Below are 16,521 nucleotides of genomic sequence, written 5' to 3'. Positions count from 1 at the left end.
CAGGGTCCATATTGGAAACTAAGGGATATTAAGGCCTCCTTTTATTAGAGAACCGGAACAAAGCATTAACACATAGTGAATACATGAACTCCTCACACTACGGTCATCACCGGGAGTGGTCCCAATTATTGTCACTCCAGGATTTCTAGATCATAACACGTAGTAGGTGACTATAACTTGCAAGATTGGATCTAGAACATGGATATAATGGTGATAACATAAACGGTTTAGATCTGAAATCATGGCACCTGGGCCCAAAGTGACAAGCATTAAGCATGGCAAAGTCATAGCAACATCAATCTTAGAACATAGTGGATACTAGGGATCAAGCCCTAACAAAACTAACTCGATTACATGATGAATCTCATCCAACTTCTCACTGACCAGCGAGCCTACGAGGGAATTACTCACTCACGGTAGGGAGCATCATGGAATTGGCGATGGAGAAGGGTTGGTGATGATGAAGAACGAAGATCCCCCTCTCTGGAGCCCCAAACGGACTCTAGATCTGGCCTCCCGATGAAGAACAGGAGGTGACAGCGGCTCCGTCTCGTGGATCGCGATAATTCTTTCTCCCTGATTCTTTTTGGAAAAATAGGATTTTATAGAGTCGGTTTCAGGGTCTGCGGGGCCACCAGGTGGGGACAACCCACTTGGGCGCGCCTGGTGAGGGGGGTGTGCCCTGGTGGGTTGTGCCCACCCAAGTGCCCCCCTTCGATAGGTCTTGGCTCCAGAAATTCTTATATATTATATAAAAATTCTGTGCAAAGTTTCGTTCCATTCCGAGAACTTTTATTTCTGCACAAAAACAACACCATGGTAGTTCTGCTGAAAACAGCGTCAATCCGGGGTTAGTTTCATTCAAATCATGCAAATTAGAGTCCAAAACAAGAGGGAAAGTGTTAGGAAAAGTAGATACGTTGGAGACGTATCCCGGTGGCGCATGACGCGCTCGCCGACCCAGGCCTTCTCCCAGCGTTATTCTTCGGGACCTTTCACGGACCTTGAAACTCAGGCTGTTCTCCCTGGAATTGAGATCAATGATTGTGGGTACAAGATAGGCCTAAATGTTGTAGATAGTGGTGCCCTGAGATTCTGTTCAGTTAGGATACCTCGTGACAACCTTCTGAACCGATTCGGTGATGTGGCGCGAGATGGAAAATACATAAGCAGTCTCCCCACGATTAACAGAAGATTTGCAGCAACCCTCGGTGAGCTTGTTGGGGGGAGTTGTCCTTGCATATAGTTTTGTGGGAGTACTCAAAGTTGCAGTGACCATTGCTGTTAGATATGCTTTACTGCGTCAACAGTTTGGTCCACCTAAGGAGTCTGAAATCAGTGTGATGGATTACCAATCGCACCAGCATAAACTAATGCCTATGTTGGCATCAGCGTATGCATTTCATTTTTCCAGAGCGTATTTGGTAGATATGTACTCGGAAATGAAGAAAACCAATGACGAGGATGTTACGGATGATGTCCATGTACTTTCATCTGGGTTGAAATCCTACATAACTTCATACACAGCAAAATCTATCAGCATATGCCGAGAATCGTGTGGTGTCCATGGGTATCCTGCTGTAAATCATTTTGGTGGTCTGTGGAATGATCATGATATATTTCAAACATTTGAAGGAGACAACATAGTTCGCTGCAGCAGGTTGCTGGAGATCTCCTGAAGCAATATCAACAAAAATTCAAGGGAGGAACACTCTCAGTCACCTGGAACTACTTGAGAGACTCCATGGGCACCTACTTGTCTCAGCCTAATCATGTTACTGCTTAGTGGGAAGGGGAAGATCATCTCAGGGATCCTAAATTTCAGTTGGATACATTCAGATACCGAACATCTAGACTACTTCATAGTGTTGTTGCTTGACTCCAGAAGCACGTGAAGACACTCAGGTTTTGGCGCATGGAACGGATGTTTAAACCATCTGCTCACGCTCGCGGAGTCACAAATTGAGTCTGACATTTTTGCAAGGTTTATAGAAGCAGTGAAGAGGGCAAGTGTTCACTATAAAAATGACATCATATCATAGGTACGGAGCGCCCACAGCACCATCTTGCGACCAGCATCTGTTCGTGCCACGCGGATGGACAAGTGCGTAAGCCGCCGCCCCCCACGGTCTAGTCTACAACGAAACCCGGAGACCGTACCAGTGTCGCGCCCGCTCGCCCGAGCTACCCAACAGATGCGCGCAAGCCGCCGCCCCTATGGTCTGGTCTTCACCAACACACCGCGTCGGAGTCACACGTCCGCACCGGTTTACAACGCCGTGTGCGACTCGAGCGTCCACGCCAGCTTACAATGCCGCGGTCGACTCTTCCATCCATGCAGTCTTACAACATTGCGGTCGTCTGTCTCATTCACGCCGGCATACAAAGCCGCAGCTGACTCACGCGTCCGCGCCAACTTCGAACATCGTGGCCGACCCCCGCGTCTATATCAACAAACCGGAGTCGCACCCGTCCACACGAATTGCTCAGTGGGCGCGCGCAGGCCGCCACCCCTATGTCCCGTTCTACTCCAACAACTCTGGAGCAAAAAATAACATATTATCAGCCTCCACCTACACCGGATGGCTCAATGGGCATGCGCACAAGTCGCCGCCACTACGGTTTGGTCAACTTTAACAAGCCACCGGGTCGAATCATCGGCTGGGTTACTTCCAAGCGACTCATGGGGGGCCATCTATAACCCGCCGCGGTCGACCTCAACCTTCCGCGGGTTCACATCACATTGTCAACGTTGAGGCATAAAAACAGCTAAGTCATTTTCATGTTTTTCATGATTTTATTCTTCAAATAAAATAGACTGGCACTTTTGAGTTAACCTCAGAGGTAGCTCCATGTTCATCTTCATGTGATTTTATGGTTCGGCAACCTCAAAAATGCCTACATTCGGCAAACTTAAAATGCCTACGGCTCAAAAACCTTAACACACCTATAGTAGTAGCATTGTCTCCTGTATATATTATGATCAATGGAATAAAGCCGGCTTGTCTGGACCCAGATGTTTTGTAGTAGTAGCAGTGTCTCCTGTATATCCTATGTTGAGCTTTCCAATGATCATATGGTCACTAGGGGGCTTCCAACTCATTGAGTTTAGCTATTAACATCCCTCTTGACACAGCATATGTCATTATGAAAGTTGGTTAAACCTGCATGTTAGCTTGATGCTACTCTGAAGAGGTGACCTGGTGTACTCTTGATAAGTCAATGAAAATTGACCCTAAACTTGTCAAGGTTAAAATACCGGTTTAAGTCACGTGAGAGTCGGCTTACAAAAAGTGAGGATAAACCAAAAGAGGCTACAAGGCCTGCTTCCACAGGAAGCAAAACCAAGACTCGCGCCTCGAAAGCCAGTCTTATGCCGAGCCTCGAAAGCCAACGTTTTAAACTCTGTTATCATACACATACATCATTATACATTTGCATCATCATACAATGCATCATATATACATGCATTTGCAGGAGCCGGTCTATTGGCCAGATTAACCATTTGCAGTTATAAAATTTGTTTAGTCAATAACTAACGCCTATATGCCTTTGTTATAATACCAATGGTTATCAAGCCGGCTTCAACATGAAGCATCAATAACTGGATTCGAAAGCCGACAATTTTCCATATTTATTCAAACCAGTTTTATTATAATAACACCCTTAAGAGTCTTAATCTAATAACAAAAACCGTCTATTCTGATAACACCTCCTAACCTCAGCCCACCAACCCATGCACGCACTTACCTCCACATCTCTTCCTCCCCTATCCCCTCGATCCCCTCCGCCTCCACCACCATTCTTCCCCCCAGCCAGCTCCCCGCACCCACGCCCCAGATCCGTCGCCCGGATGCACGATAGAAGCAGTTACTAGCCCGGATGTGTCGCCGGGAGCCTACCACCCCGGCATCCTCCTCCGGTGAGCCGGCCACGGGATCCGGGCCTCCCCCGACCCGCCTCGCGACCTACCTCCCCCGCGCTGGCCCGCACCACCTCCGTCCAGCCGTCGTCCCCCGGCACACGCGCCGCCGTCACAGACCTTCGGATCTTGGCCGCCGCCCAGTCCACCGCGCCACACCGGCACCTCCCCGGTCATCTACTTCCTCGCGGGCCGCATGGCGGGTTGCTGGCTCCGGCCCGCACCACTTCTGCGTCCCTCGGGTGCCGCCTCTCCCGGATGGAGATCTACCTGCACCGCACCTAGGGACACAGAGGAGGCGGAGGCTCTAAGCCGCTAGCCTTCCCCACCTGCAGCACCTGGGGAGTGAGCAGCACGGCAGCTAGGAGAGCAGCGAGAGCACCGCCGCTCCTCACCTCCCTCACTTGATTCTTGCAGTTCGGTCACGCACACCCATGCGGTTTGTCCCTGCTAGCACCCATGTTGTCTTCCTACTGACGGCGAGCAGTGCAGATAAAATATCGTTGCAGGTAGTTGTGGTCGTCGATGCAGTTCGCACGCACATGATGGCGTCACGGCGTGCAGTTCCGACGAGTCAACCCACCTCCTCATCTCCCCCGCATCGGATACGACAAGCTCTATCACCACGCGCTGGCGGCCGGATCCCCACCTGCGCGCGTGCAGCTGGACTCCTTCCTCCACCGCAAATCTGACCCCCGTCGCCTCCTTCTCATTCAGGTGACCTTCTCCCCAACCTCTCTGCCGACCCCCTTTCCTCGTATTCTGGCGAGGTCCCAGCCACCAACTGCGTGCAGTACGGAAGTGCGACTCCGTGCGCATCCCGTCCCAAAATTTTTGGTGTTCAGAATAATTTATAGTGTTTTCAGAAAAACTGATGAGTAGTGCAGTACAGTTCAGAAGCTTTCATTTTGTACATTTTCCAGTGCGTTGATGCAGTTCGTTGAGGGTGAGCCCTCGCAGTCTCCGGCATGTGTCGTGCAGTGCGGTGCACGCGTTCGTGTAGTCCGGTGGCGGTGCCGATGTAAGAAGTGCGGTGAGCAGTTTGTCGCCAATCAACCCCCTCCTACTCCGTTCGAGCTCCTTGCCGTGATCAGGCCGTGGGCTCCTCAATGGCGCCGGAGTGGACGGATGATGGGTCCAGGATGGCGATGGCTCCGGTTGCCCAAGGCGAGGGGCCCCTCTCTGCAGCTCACTGAAGTTTTTTTTGCAGCTCACTGAAGTTTGCTTTGCAGCTCGCTTGCTGGTACAGTGCATTGGTAACGCCTTCGTGCAGTTGAAGCAACGTGTGCGTGCAGTACGTCCAGCGAGCACGTGTGGTTCAGCGGCTAAAAGCATTTGCATTCTCGCTATGTTAATGTGTGTGGTTCAGTGCATTTTATAAAAAGTGCAGCAGGGTTGTAGTTTGTGTGTGATTGTAGTGTGGAGACAGAAAAAAAAACTATTTGTGTGGATTACTCAGTTTGTAAAATCTTTTTTTGTGAAAGCAGTGCGCTCAATGAACCGAAGAAGTACATTTTTCAAAGTTCATTATCGAAATATGTATAAAAGAAAATAAATCATGAAGTTCATTTGCCCGTTTGATGCAGTGCGGTTTTCAGTTTAAAAGCAGTGCGGTTTTCTTTCTTGTTTTTACAAATTTACGTCCCACAAAAAAGAAACCATGCAGTCCGCTAGTCCGTATGATGCAGTACGGTTTTCAGTCTAAAAGCAATGAGGTTTTCTTCCTTGTTTTCAAAATTTTAAGTCCCAAAAAACCATGCAGTTCTCTTATCCGTCGGATGCAGTGCGGTTTTCCATCCGATGCAGTGCGCTTTTCAGTCCGATGAAGTACGCACGTCGATTTGGGTGTTGCGAAAAACAAAGTATCCCCATTTCGGTAAATTTGAAATTCTTCTTAAACCGTAAAGAATTAGAGAGAGTGTTCCACATGAAAAAGTTGCGCCTCGTCGATATCTTTCCAACGGCGTATCGTTTGAATCATTTCGACTAGCGGTTTGTAAAAAATTCATGAAAAACGGCTGCTGCCACTCCTCGTCAACCGCACGATTTTCAAAATTAACTTAAAACTGTAAGGAATCCGAAAACTATTTCAACATATAAAAGTTGCGCCTCGTCCTACGCACGTCGATTTGAGTGTTGCGAAAAACAGAGTATCCGCATGTCGGTAAATTTGAAATTCCTCTTAAACCGTAAAGAATTAGAGAGAATTAGAGAGAGTGTTCTACATGAAAAAGTTGCGCCTTGTCGATATCTTTCCAACGGCGTATGGTTTGAATCATTCCGACTAGCGGGTTGTAAAAATTTCATGAAAAACGGCCGCTGCCACTCGTCGTCAACCGCACGATTTTCAAAATTAACTTAAAACCGTAAGGAATTTGAAAAATATTTCAACATATGAACAGCGTATTTAAATCATTCCGACTAGAGGTTTGTAAAAATTTCATGAAAAACGGCTGCTGCCACTCGTCGTCAACCGTACGATTTTCAAAATTAACTTAAAACCGTAAGGAATCTGAAAAATATTTCAACATATGAAAGTTGCGCCTCATCCATATCTTTTCAAAGGTATATTACACGCCTTGTTTCGACAAACGGTTAAAAAACTGAAGCAAAAACAGTACTGAAAATTTGAAAACAGAATTCTGCGACTTAGTAAATTTGAAACTGTTCTTAAACCGTAAAGAATTAGAGAAAATAATAGATATGAAAAGGATGCGCCTCGACGATATCTTTCCAACGGTGTATCATTTGCTTCATTTCGACGAGCGGTTTAGAAAAAAAATACGAAAAAACGCTCGCTGCCACCCGTTGTGGGCCGCATCATTTTCAAAACTGCTCTTGTACCATGAGGAATCTCAAAAAGTGTTCAACATGGTGAAGTAGCGCCTAATCCATAGCATTTGAATGGTATATTATATGCCTCATTCCGATAAATGGTTAAAAAACTGGAGCGAAAAAAGTATCGATAAAACACAGCGTGCAGTTTTTTTGCGACGGAAAGTTCACTCGCGTGAGTACTGCAGCACACTTGATTAAAACAATGACATGCACTTGCGTTAAGCGTGCAGTGCGGAAGTGTTATCAGAACAATTATTCTGCTAATATTAGCATAATAGACCAGCTGTGTTTCTTATTCGGATAACACCTACCTCCCTCTTCCAAAAAACAGCACTCTCCCGCAACGAAACCACCCACCCTCTCTCCCACCTTCTCTTCGTGCCCAACCCCCTCCCTCCACCTTCTTCCTCCTCAGCTGCCTCCTCCCACCATCCCTCGACCTTCCTCTGCTAGCGCCGCCAGGGGCTCGTGCCTCCCTCTCCCTACCCCACCTCCGCCCGCCGCCATTCTCCATGCGCCCCGCCCGCCACCACCTCTCTAGGCGCCTCGCCTGCCTCCACACCAGGCACACCCGTGCGACTGCCAGCGCAGATCCGGGCGCGTTGCCCCACACGGCTGCCGGTGGGGACGGGATCAGACCGCGCCCCACCACCTTCCACCGAGCCTGTTCCGGCAACTCACCAGCCCACCCGACCAACTAACCCTGCGCGCCCTCTGTATCGGATTCAGTGAGATCCGGTGCTTCATGACTCCCATGGCCGGATCCCGCTCCGCCCTGTCCGGATCAAGCCGGGCCGCTCCCGGCGCGAGCCGCCGCGGCCACCACCGAGTGTTGCCCCCGGCCAAGCTCCCGCAGGCGTACTTCACCTTCTGTTCTCCGGATCGGTAGACGGGGAGCTCCCAATGATTCCTCTGCTCGTTGGCTTCCCACCAGATCGAGGCGTTTCATACTCGTCGCCGGTTCCTGGCTGTTCGGCTAACCGACGATCTCCTCCACGCAAGAAAAGGAGGGCCTCCACCCCAAGCTCATGTGCAGTTCTTTCCGCCACACATCATGGACGAGTGTCGTCGTTTTCTTTTGTAGAATTGTTTTTTTACAGGGGCAAAATTGTTTGTAGCTCACTTCGTCGCCCTTCTGAAGTTTGTGGCGTGCCCGGTTGCAGTGCAGCAGGCACGTGCGTGCAGTGCGCCAGCGTGGCCGGAGTGTTCACGCCCCATGTCATCTTCCAGTGTATAACTCCTTTAATTTTTGTTTTCCACAATTTGGAGGCAAAAGATGTTGCAGTGTGGTTAGGTGCTAGTTCTTCCACGGGTCAAACGAGCGAAAAAAAGTCGGGGTCAACACCACTCTTCCGCATGCAGTGCACTTCATCTCATGAGTGGTTGCAGTTTAGCATGCGTGTGCGAGCAGAGGACATGTTTGCATTTGAGAGCGTGTGTGCGTGCAATGCGCCCGTTTTGGTTCACTTATTCATTTTTCGATGGGGTTCACTTTGTGTGTACTAGCTCATTACCCCTTTGTAGGAAGTGTAATTTATTTCGTGTGTTTCAAAATTCACTCGACTAAAATCAACACCTGCAGTGCATTCGGTCCTCGGATGTGGTTCACTTTTGAAAGTGATGCTGTTCACTTGCGCACAACATTGAAAAATGCAATTTTTTAGCAAAACAACAAAAAAATAATGTGGTTCACTTAAATATATGTCGCGGGGCACTTGCCCCGTTTGTGCGTTCCACTCTTGTTCATAAAAAACGTTGAAAAAAGACAACAAAAACTTGTCTAAGAAAATCTATGCCCGACAAAAGAAATCTTGGAGTTCACTTGACTATCTGATGCAATGCGGTTTTCGTTCGATGCAGTGCGGTTTTCAGTCGGATGACGTTCAGTCGTCAATTTGGGTGTTGCAAAAAATAGAGTAAATCTACGCCCGACAAAAGAAACCATGAAGTTCACTTGATTGCCTGCTGCAGTGCGGTTTTTCGTTTGAAGCAGTGCGTTCTTCTGTCCGATGAAAGGTCCACTCGCTTGGCAACGCGCGTAAAAAATTAATAAGTATGAAAAAAAGACAACAAGAACTCATGAGGTTCACTTTGGGTGGTGTTACGGTTCACTTTCAAAAGTGTTGTGGTCCACTCTTGTTCAAAAAAAAGTTGAAAAAAAGACAACAAAAACTTGTGCGAGAAAGTTTATGTTCGACAAAAAGAAATCATGAAGTTCACTTGACTGTCTGCTGCAATGCTGTTTTCCGTTTGAAGCAGTGCGTTCTTCTGTCCGATGAAGTACACACGGCGATTTTGGTCTCGCGAAAAATAGTGTCCGCTTTTCGGTAAAATCAAAACTGCTCTTAAACCGTAAGGAATTAGAGAGAGTGTTTTACATGAAAAAGTTGTGTCTCGTCAATATATTTCCTACGGCGTATGATTTGAATCATTTTGACCAGCGGTTCGAAAAAATTTAGCGAAAAACCGCCGCTGCCACACGTCGTCCGCCGCACAATTTCTAAAATTAACTAAAAACCGTAAGTAATCTCAAAAACATTTCAACATATTAAAGTTGCACCTTGTCCGTAGCTTTCCAACGGCGTATCATACATCTCGTTTCGACAAACGGTTATAAACTGGAGCGAAAACAATACCGAAAATTTCAAAAAAATTGAAAAGCAGAATTCCGCGATTTAGTAAATTTGAAACTGCTCTTAAACCGTAACAAATTAGAGAAAATAATAGATATGAAAAATATGCGCCTCGATGATATCTTTCCAACAGTGTATCATTTGCTTCATTCCGACGAGCGGTTTAGAAGAAATCATGAAAAAAACGCTCGCTGCCACTCATAATGGGACGCACCATTTTCAAAACTGCTCTTAAACCGTGTGGAATCTCGAAAAGTGTTCAACATGGAGAAGTTGCGCCTAATCCATAGCTTTCCAACGGTACATTATACGCCTCGTTCCGATAAACGGTTAAAAAATTAGAGCGAAAACAGTACCGGAAAAACACGGTGTGCAGTTTTTTTGCGACGGGAAGTTCACTCGCGTGAGTACTGCAGCACACTTGGTTCAAACAATGACGTGCACTTGCGTTGAGCGTGCAGTGCGGAAGTGTTGTCAGAATAGTTATTCTGCTAATATTGTTAGAATAGACCGGCTGTATATATTAAAGGAGAATCGAACATCGTGATGGTTCGACCTTCACGATCGCCTCGCTCCCCTCCACCCCACCCTCCTACGATTCCTGAAAAATTGGACTGCCTTCCCCCCCCCCCCCCCGCTAACTAGAAAAAGAAAAAAGTAAAAAAGTAAAACAACGCACGTCCCCACGTCCCCGTATCCCACCTCCCACTCCCTTCCCCCAAATCCCTCGCTCTCGATTCCCTATTCTCTCCAGAGAGGAATCACCACTGCCGACCTCCTCCCACCTACAGCGACCTCGAGGGGCAGCGCACTGCAGACAAGCTAGATTGGAGTGGTGGATCCGCGCCCTTGACATCTCACGAAGTCCATGAGGAGGGCGACGCGGGGAGGGCGCGACGACGGCAACGGCAAGCGATGGCGACGCAGGAAGGGCGTGGTGACCAGGAGCGGCGCGTTGACGGCAACAACAAGCGACGGCCGAGGTAACGCTAGCTCCACCACATCGGCCCCCATTGTTGGTCTCCAGTAGTCTCCGTCAGCCCCCGCACCGCGAGCCTCATGCCAGCGGGCTGCGTGCTCCCCGCGTTCGAATCTGCTGTGGGCATAGTAAGAGGGGAGCTGAAGGGGTTTGCCGTGTAGCCGGTTGCCCATGATTCTAAGCTTCGCTGTTGTTTGCCGTGTAATTTAATTTGTCTATTTTTAGTTGGGAATCGGAGCAGGTGTGGCAGAACGACATCGACCTCCTCATGTCGTCGGCGGGTCCAGAGAAGCTCAACTCATTCCTCATGGTACGTGCGCATCAGACCACATAGGATGTGGGTGAAACATGTCTTTTCGTTCAACTGAGTTTTCTCCCAGCCCCAGATTATGTGTTGTCTTTGTGTTCCTTCTCTGCATGATGCAAGTGCCAGGGCTGCTTCAACATGTAAGAGCATGGTCTTTTCTCCGCTTTAGTCACGTGATCCTAAATAATTGCTTGTCGGACTTAACTACAGAGCAATATCATGTTTCCTTTCGGGTATATGTTTGTCCTAAAACATTCGATGCCTCAAATTACGTAACAAGAACATGTATTGTTAATTTGTTATATGCAAAATGGTGGCATTACCCAAATATCTTTGTCCTATAAATGACATGTGATCAACATTATTCATGCAAACTGAGAAGCAGCTCATCTGGTCCTCTATGTATGTGATTATGTTGATAGATAATGTTACAAAGTTAGTTCAGATTATCCTGAAGCATGTCGCTCTCTGTCAGAAGTTAAGCAAGGTCATCATTCATGAACTGGTAGTATGGTTGATTTGAATACTCCGTTAGTCTACTGTAATACTATGTTCGTTTGCTCCACCACTGTCTTTTGCATACCATGTCCTAACTATAAGTGCACACAAGATTACATACAAGTAGATGAAAAGGTAAGATGTCAAACATTGATCAGTCGTCATGTTGGACTAATGGTTCATTTGAAACTCTATGTGGTGATGGAGATGCTTCTTTCTTTTCTTCAATTCTTTTCTTTTCCCATTAAATCTCCATGAACTAATACATCTAACTGAACCGTTGAGGAAAAAAAGTCCCAAGTTTAATATCTTTCTTTTTAAGTTTTTAGGTGCGCTGTTAAACCTTGTCGAGGGAGGCGGTGGCGACTGGTGGTGCGAAGCCAATCCTCCACAAGGGCTTCTCCATGCTGCCACGCTCTCCTGTCGGTCTCTTCTTGCCTTTGCCGAGGCAGGCACTGGCATGGCTGACCCACCGTTGATCAGCGACGGGTAGCGTGGCAACGCAGGTGTGCGAGGAGTCTCCGACCGCTACAGGCTACAACCTCATGTTTGGTCTTCTATTCTACTACCTTAATCCCATAATTTTCTGCTCGGACCATTCCATTCTTGTTAGTTATCACGTGGGATCCCATTAGACCTCATGTGTGGACAGAGATTTTCTACCATGGGATTCGCATTTGTGAGGTTCGGTTGGCATATTAGGCAATCCGTATATTTCAAAAAAGCACTGACCAATAATAGATTGTGTGCACTGATTACTGATTCAATTTCCATTGTTCATATTATGATATATTTTCTGCTTGGATTTTTGCGGGGATGAAGCAAACACTTATTGGGAGGTACTCAAAATTTGATCACTTTGTTGTAGAATCACGGTGCTGATTAACTAATCCTTGATTGATTTTGAATCTCTGCCAATAGTTCAACATATTTTTTTAATCACAGGACCTAAAAGGTATCATTCAAAATCTGCAGATGATCAGTAGTGTCAAACCCACATCCTCTCTGCCATCTTCTACATGAACTGCTTTGTAAAAAGTGGAAAATTGTTGCTCGTCATGTTGATGTGCAGACTACGAAATTGGGAATTTTTTTATCATGGTGAAACTACACTGTAAAAAGTGAATCATATTAGTAATGTCTCCCAACTCTCAAATTGTTGCTCGTTATATTAATTTGCAGACTACCAAATTGGAAGATTTTCAATCATGATATGATTCTGAGAATGGATGCATGATTGCAGATGACTACCAAACCGTAAAATTTCAACATTCAAAAGATGTATTTTGTATGGGCAGTTTTGATGCATGATTGCAGCTGCATGTATGTTTTGGTTTGTCCAAGAACTGTCTATGTATACCGATAATGATTACTCCATCAGTCCCAAAATAAATTTATTTGGTTTAGTACAGTTTATACTATAAAGCTGTACTACCTGTCCTAAATCAAAGATACTTATTTTGGGACTGGGGGAGTACTCTGTTTTCAAATGGCGCCTGCTGTACGCATGACAACTGTGCGTGTATAAATTAGTATCATGTTGCCTGCATGTTGAACTTATAATTCTTTTTCTGAATAATGTGTCATATTTTGATTCCTGTTAAAATGACCATTGCTATTTGCTTTCTAGACATCTTGTATGTGGCTTGTGGTGATAACAATTTTTATTTTTCTTAGGATTTGATTATGATCGTGAAGGGTACATTACGATTTACGAGCATTTAATCTTCTCTGATAATCAAAGTGCCGCATAGTCTTATGTGCATTCATCAGAGCTATTCCATAATTTTGTCCCACTTATGCCTTTTTACACTTTTATATGTGTAGCTTTTAATTTTTTTTAAGACGTTCATTCTTTTTTTCTAAGTCTTCATGTGTGCAGAATTACTTCTGCAGTGAGCCGGAGTGTGACGTTTTCTCACGGGCTAATGTCATCAATCAAGGTGGTCACCGGTCGATATCAAGTTTGGTGAGTACTTCCTGAAGGCTGATTTATGCTCCCGCCGCGTCGCTGACCGAGGCCCCATCTATGTGGGAAGCTGCTATTCTTTGATAGATTGGCAGTGAGATGCTTGGGTAGGAGAAAAGAAATCAAAGAGCATGAGAGATGGATGTTGATAACCTAAATAATGCACACACATTTACATATTTCATGTGATGGTAGTATGTCGTCGTAGTTTTTGTGTTGGTTGTCCTACTGAATGTTCCTGTCAGTCCTAACTCATCACATCACTCTCAATTTTCAGTCACGCTTGGACCTTTTATCTGTAACTCTACAAAATCAGAAAGCATGTCTAAAGCTCAAGGTAATGTTGAAACTTGGAGGCGATCAAACCATATTCTTTTTAGGTTGTAAGAGCTTAAACTAACTATTGCTTTTTGGGTTGTACGAGTTTGAACTAACTATCACTAACATCCTGGCTTTGAATTTTCAGTTTGTATATTTTTTTTGCAAAAGTTTGTATTTGTCCATGGTCAAGATAGGGTGCACATAAAGCTTGGTTTGTTAAGCTTCTTTATATTCTCAAGGAGGTCAGGAGCTGTGTTTTGAATTTCGGCCGAGAAAAAGGATTTCGGCCATCTTGGCCTCGGGCGAAAAATACCTCCCGGCGAAAAAAATGCATTTTGGTCAAAATTTGGTCAAATTTAAGCCAAATTTGGGTCAGATTTTGGTCAAAATTCGGACAAAATTTTTGAAAATGGCCGAAATTCGGCCATCTCGGTCTGAGGTGAAAAATTTCACAAACCGAAAGTCAAAACCTTGGTCAGGAGTTCCTCTTGAGAAGGAAGAGGACAACCTTTAACGCAACCTACGCCTTCAGAGAGAACTCCTTGAACTGAAGATGCTCCTCCCAGTCATTTGATCGATGCAGAAATAACCTTTTATGAGAGTGACCTAAAAGTCATTTGTTTTACATTAAGCATACATCTCTTGTAGGTCTAATTAATTTTGGGTTTGGGAGTATTATATGTTGTTTGAGAGGGTCTATTGTTTTGAGAAAATACGATTTTCTTCTTTGTTTCAATACTAATCGAAGTTCACGTTTCTTTTCAGTTAGTTGTGAGAGGTACTTCGTAAGTTTCCATTCAAAAAGGAGGTCAAATAATATTTTGAATCGATGACATAACAAATGAAAATACAAGATTTTGAATAGGGCTTGCCCACACGGCACTGTGGAAAAAGGTGAACGGAAAGGAAGGGCGAGGAGAGTAAAATGATGCAAGGGGGAGTTTTTAAAGACATACGACAACTGCCCAGGAAGAAATAAGAGGGAGAGAATCAATTTGTCCAGGAATTGAAACCAGTCCTATCATATCCGACACGCATTTTTTAATTCGAAAAATTATTTGATCATAATGTGTTTTTTGACCCCGTACGTTGCCACGGGTCAAAAAACGCACTATGATCAAACAATACTAGTTGAATGCCCATACGTTGCCACGGGTCAAAAAACGCATTATGATCAAATAATTTTTCGAATTAATATAGGGAGAGAGAGAGAGAGCAACACTATTCTAATCCCAGGATCAGAATAGTTATTTGGATCACGATGGCCCCTATAAGGGCGCGACATGAACTTCCCGAGAAAAAAACCAAGGGAGAAACTCCTCCACACCTCCTGCTCCACCCACCTCCCCGACCGATCCCCGCCACCCCCCACCCCTAACCGGCGCAGTCAACTCCTTCTCTTCCTCCAACGATCTCCCTTGGCTCCTCATGTGCGGCGCGCCGCCCACCATTCTGCCTGACCACCTAGGCCACTGGTGCGCCGTCATCTGGTCGCCCAACGCCTCTCCTCACGCCCGAGCATCGCCGTGGTCGACCGACCGGTGCAGCCGGGGTTTCCAGCGACCTCCTAAAGCAGTGTCACACGCCGTTGGGCCTCCCATGACCTTCCTCCTCCTACCGCTTCCTCCTGCCTTGGATGATTGAAGTGTGTGCGTCCAAATTTTGCAGCGGCGGATCACAAAACATGTTTTGACGGGTACTGAAGTTCAAAGTGAATGGGCATTAAAAGTTTAGAGATGTATTTTTCATTACATTCAGAGATGCATTTCCCCTGTTTTTTCATTTCTTAGCTCCTTGATTTATTAGATAAAATTCTGAGATCGACATTTCGTTAACTGAAGCCTCTGGTCTCATGTGTGTACTAAAAAACATTTTGCTTAGTATACTCTACATCCTTGAAATCCTTGAACCTAATCATATATACTGCTAAGTGATTGATCATGTAGATTGAAGAAAGAACAGAGAAGAGAAGCGAGTTCTAAAGGTGTTTCCAAAATTATGTGTGTTCAAAAAGGACGTTGATACACAAAAAAATTGTGGATGAGAAGTTCAATTTTTGGAAGGTTCAATGTGTGAGCAAGCTGTGGGATTTGCTATTGTGCATATGAACTTTCCGGCGGCTATGCTTGGCGGCTTCACTAGCACCTGCTTGTACTAATGCGCGATTTATTTGGCTTAAAAAATTTGTTTTTGCGAAGGTCAAGATGTTGTGTTGTATAAGGTCAAGTGTGTATTGTATATGTGTGTGTGAGTGTTTTAAAAAAATGCATACCTTCATTGCAAAACAGTATGTTCATTCTTTGATGTGAGGATGGTTCCCCGTGCAAAAGGATTGCAAAATAAATTTCTATTTCCATTATATTGTTCTGTTTTATTAGAAGAAAAGAAAAAGAGAAGTTTGGTTTCTAACGATGACATGGTTCAACATGCAAACCAATTGAAAAACGGTTCGCCTACCAAAAATGACCAACATTTCTCGTGGAAAAGATTTCACTCTATTTTTTGAACTCTGCGTGAAAACTTTATGCTCTTTCAGATGTGTGCATTCGTATTTGTGTAAATACATGTAGCACACGAAGTGTATGTGTATTGTTGTGTGTAATTTTCTTGAATTTCAAGAATGCAAAGTTCATGTTTCAGAAATTCTTAAGTTCACGTGTACCACATACTGAATAAATTCATCTTTGAACAAAACAGACCACCTAGGCCATTTCACCGATGGCAAAAAAGTCTAAAAATGTCGTGAGACAAAAAAACTTAAAATGATATAACATAGTAAGTTCGTAGAAAGTGGACAAAAACATAATTTTGTTTTGTAAGTTTAACCATTTCTAAAAAATACCTTGAAGTTCAAATTTAAATAATAGGGTGGTTCAATGTTTATTAAAAACTTGTGATTTTCCCCGTTACCATAGAATAAACCAAGAAGTTCAAAAACTAAAAATGGAGCAGTTCGAAAAGTTTATAAAAAATGGTGTTTCTACATTTTACTAAAAATTGGAGAAGTTCCAATTTTAAAAACATAGAAGTTCAAAATGTTTATTCCAAAACCAA

At 45.0% G+C, this 16,521-nt stretch overlaps 1 long non-coding RNA gene and 1 pseudogene across 1 annotated transcript; both read left to right on the top strand.

The window, feature by feature from the left end:
- The first annotated feature begins 943 nt into the window (after positions 1-943).
- On the top strand, positions 944-14,121 carry LOC125554691 (annotated as a pseudogene).
- Positions 3,596-5,449, top strand: LOC125551307. Its single transcript, XR_007302405.1, has 2 exons — positions 3,596-4,639; positions 4,846-5,449. It is a non-coding gene; the product is annotated as an uncharacterized LOC125551307 (long non-coding RNA).
- Positions 14,122-16,521: the final 2,400 nt, after the last annotated feature.

This window comes from Triticum urartu, chromosome 4 (genome assembly GCF_003073215.2).
Source record: "Triticum urartu cultivar G1812 chromosome 4, Tu2.1, whole genome shotgun sequence".
In the NCBI taxonomy this organism is placed as follows: domain Eukaryota; kingdom Viridiplantae; phylum Streptophyta; class Magnoliopsida; order Poales; family Poaceae; genus Triticum; species Triticum urartu.
Note: the sequence above shows the minus strand (reverse complement) of the source record. Positions and strands in the feature narration are given on the sequence as shown.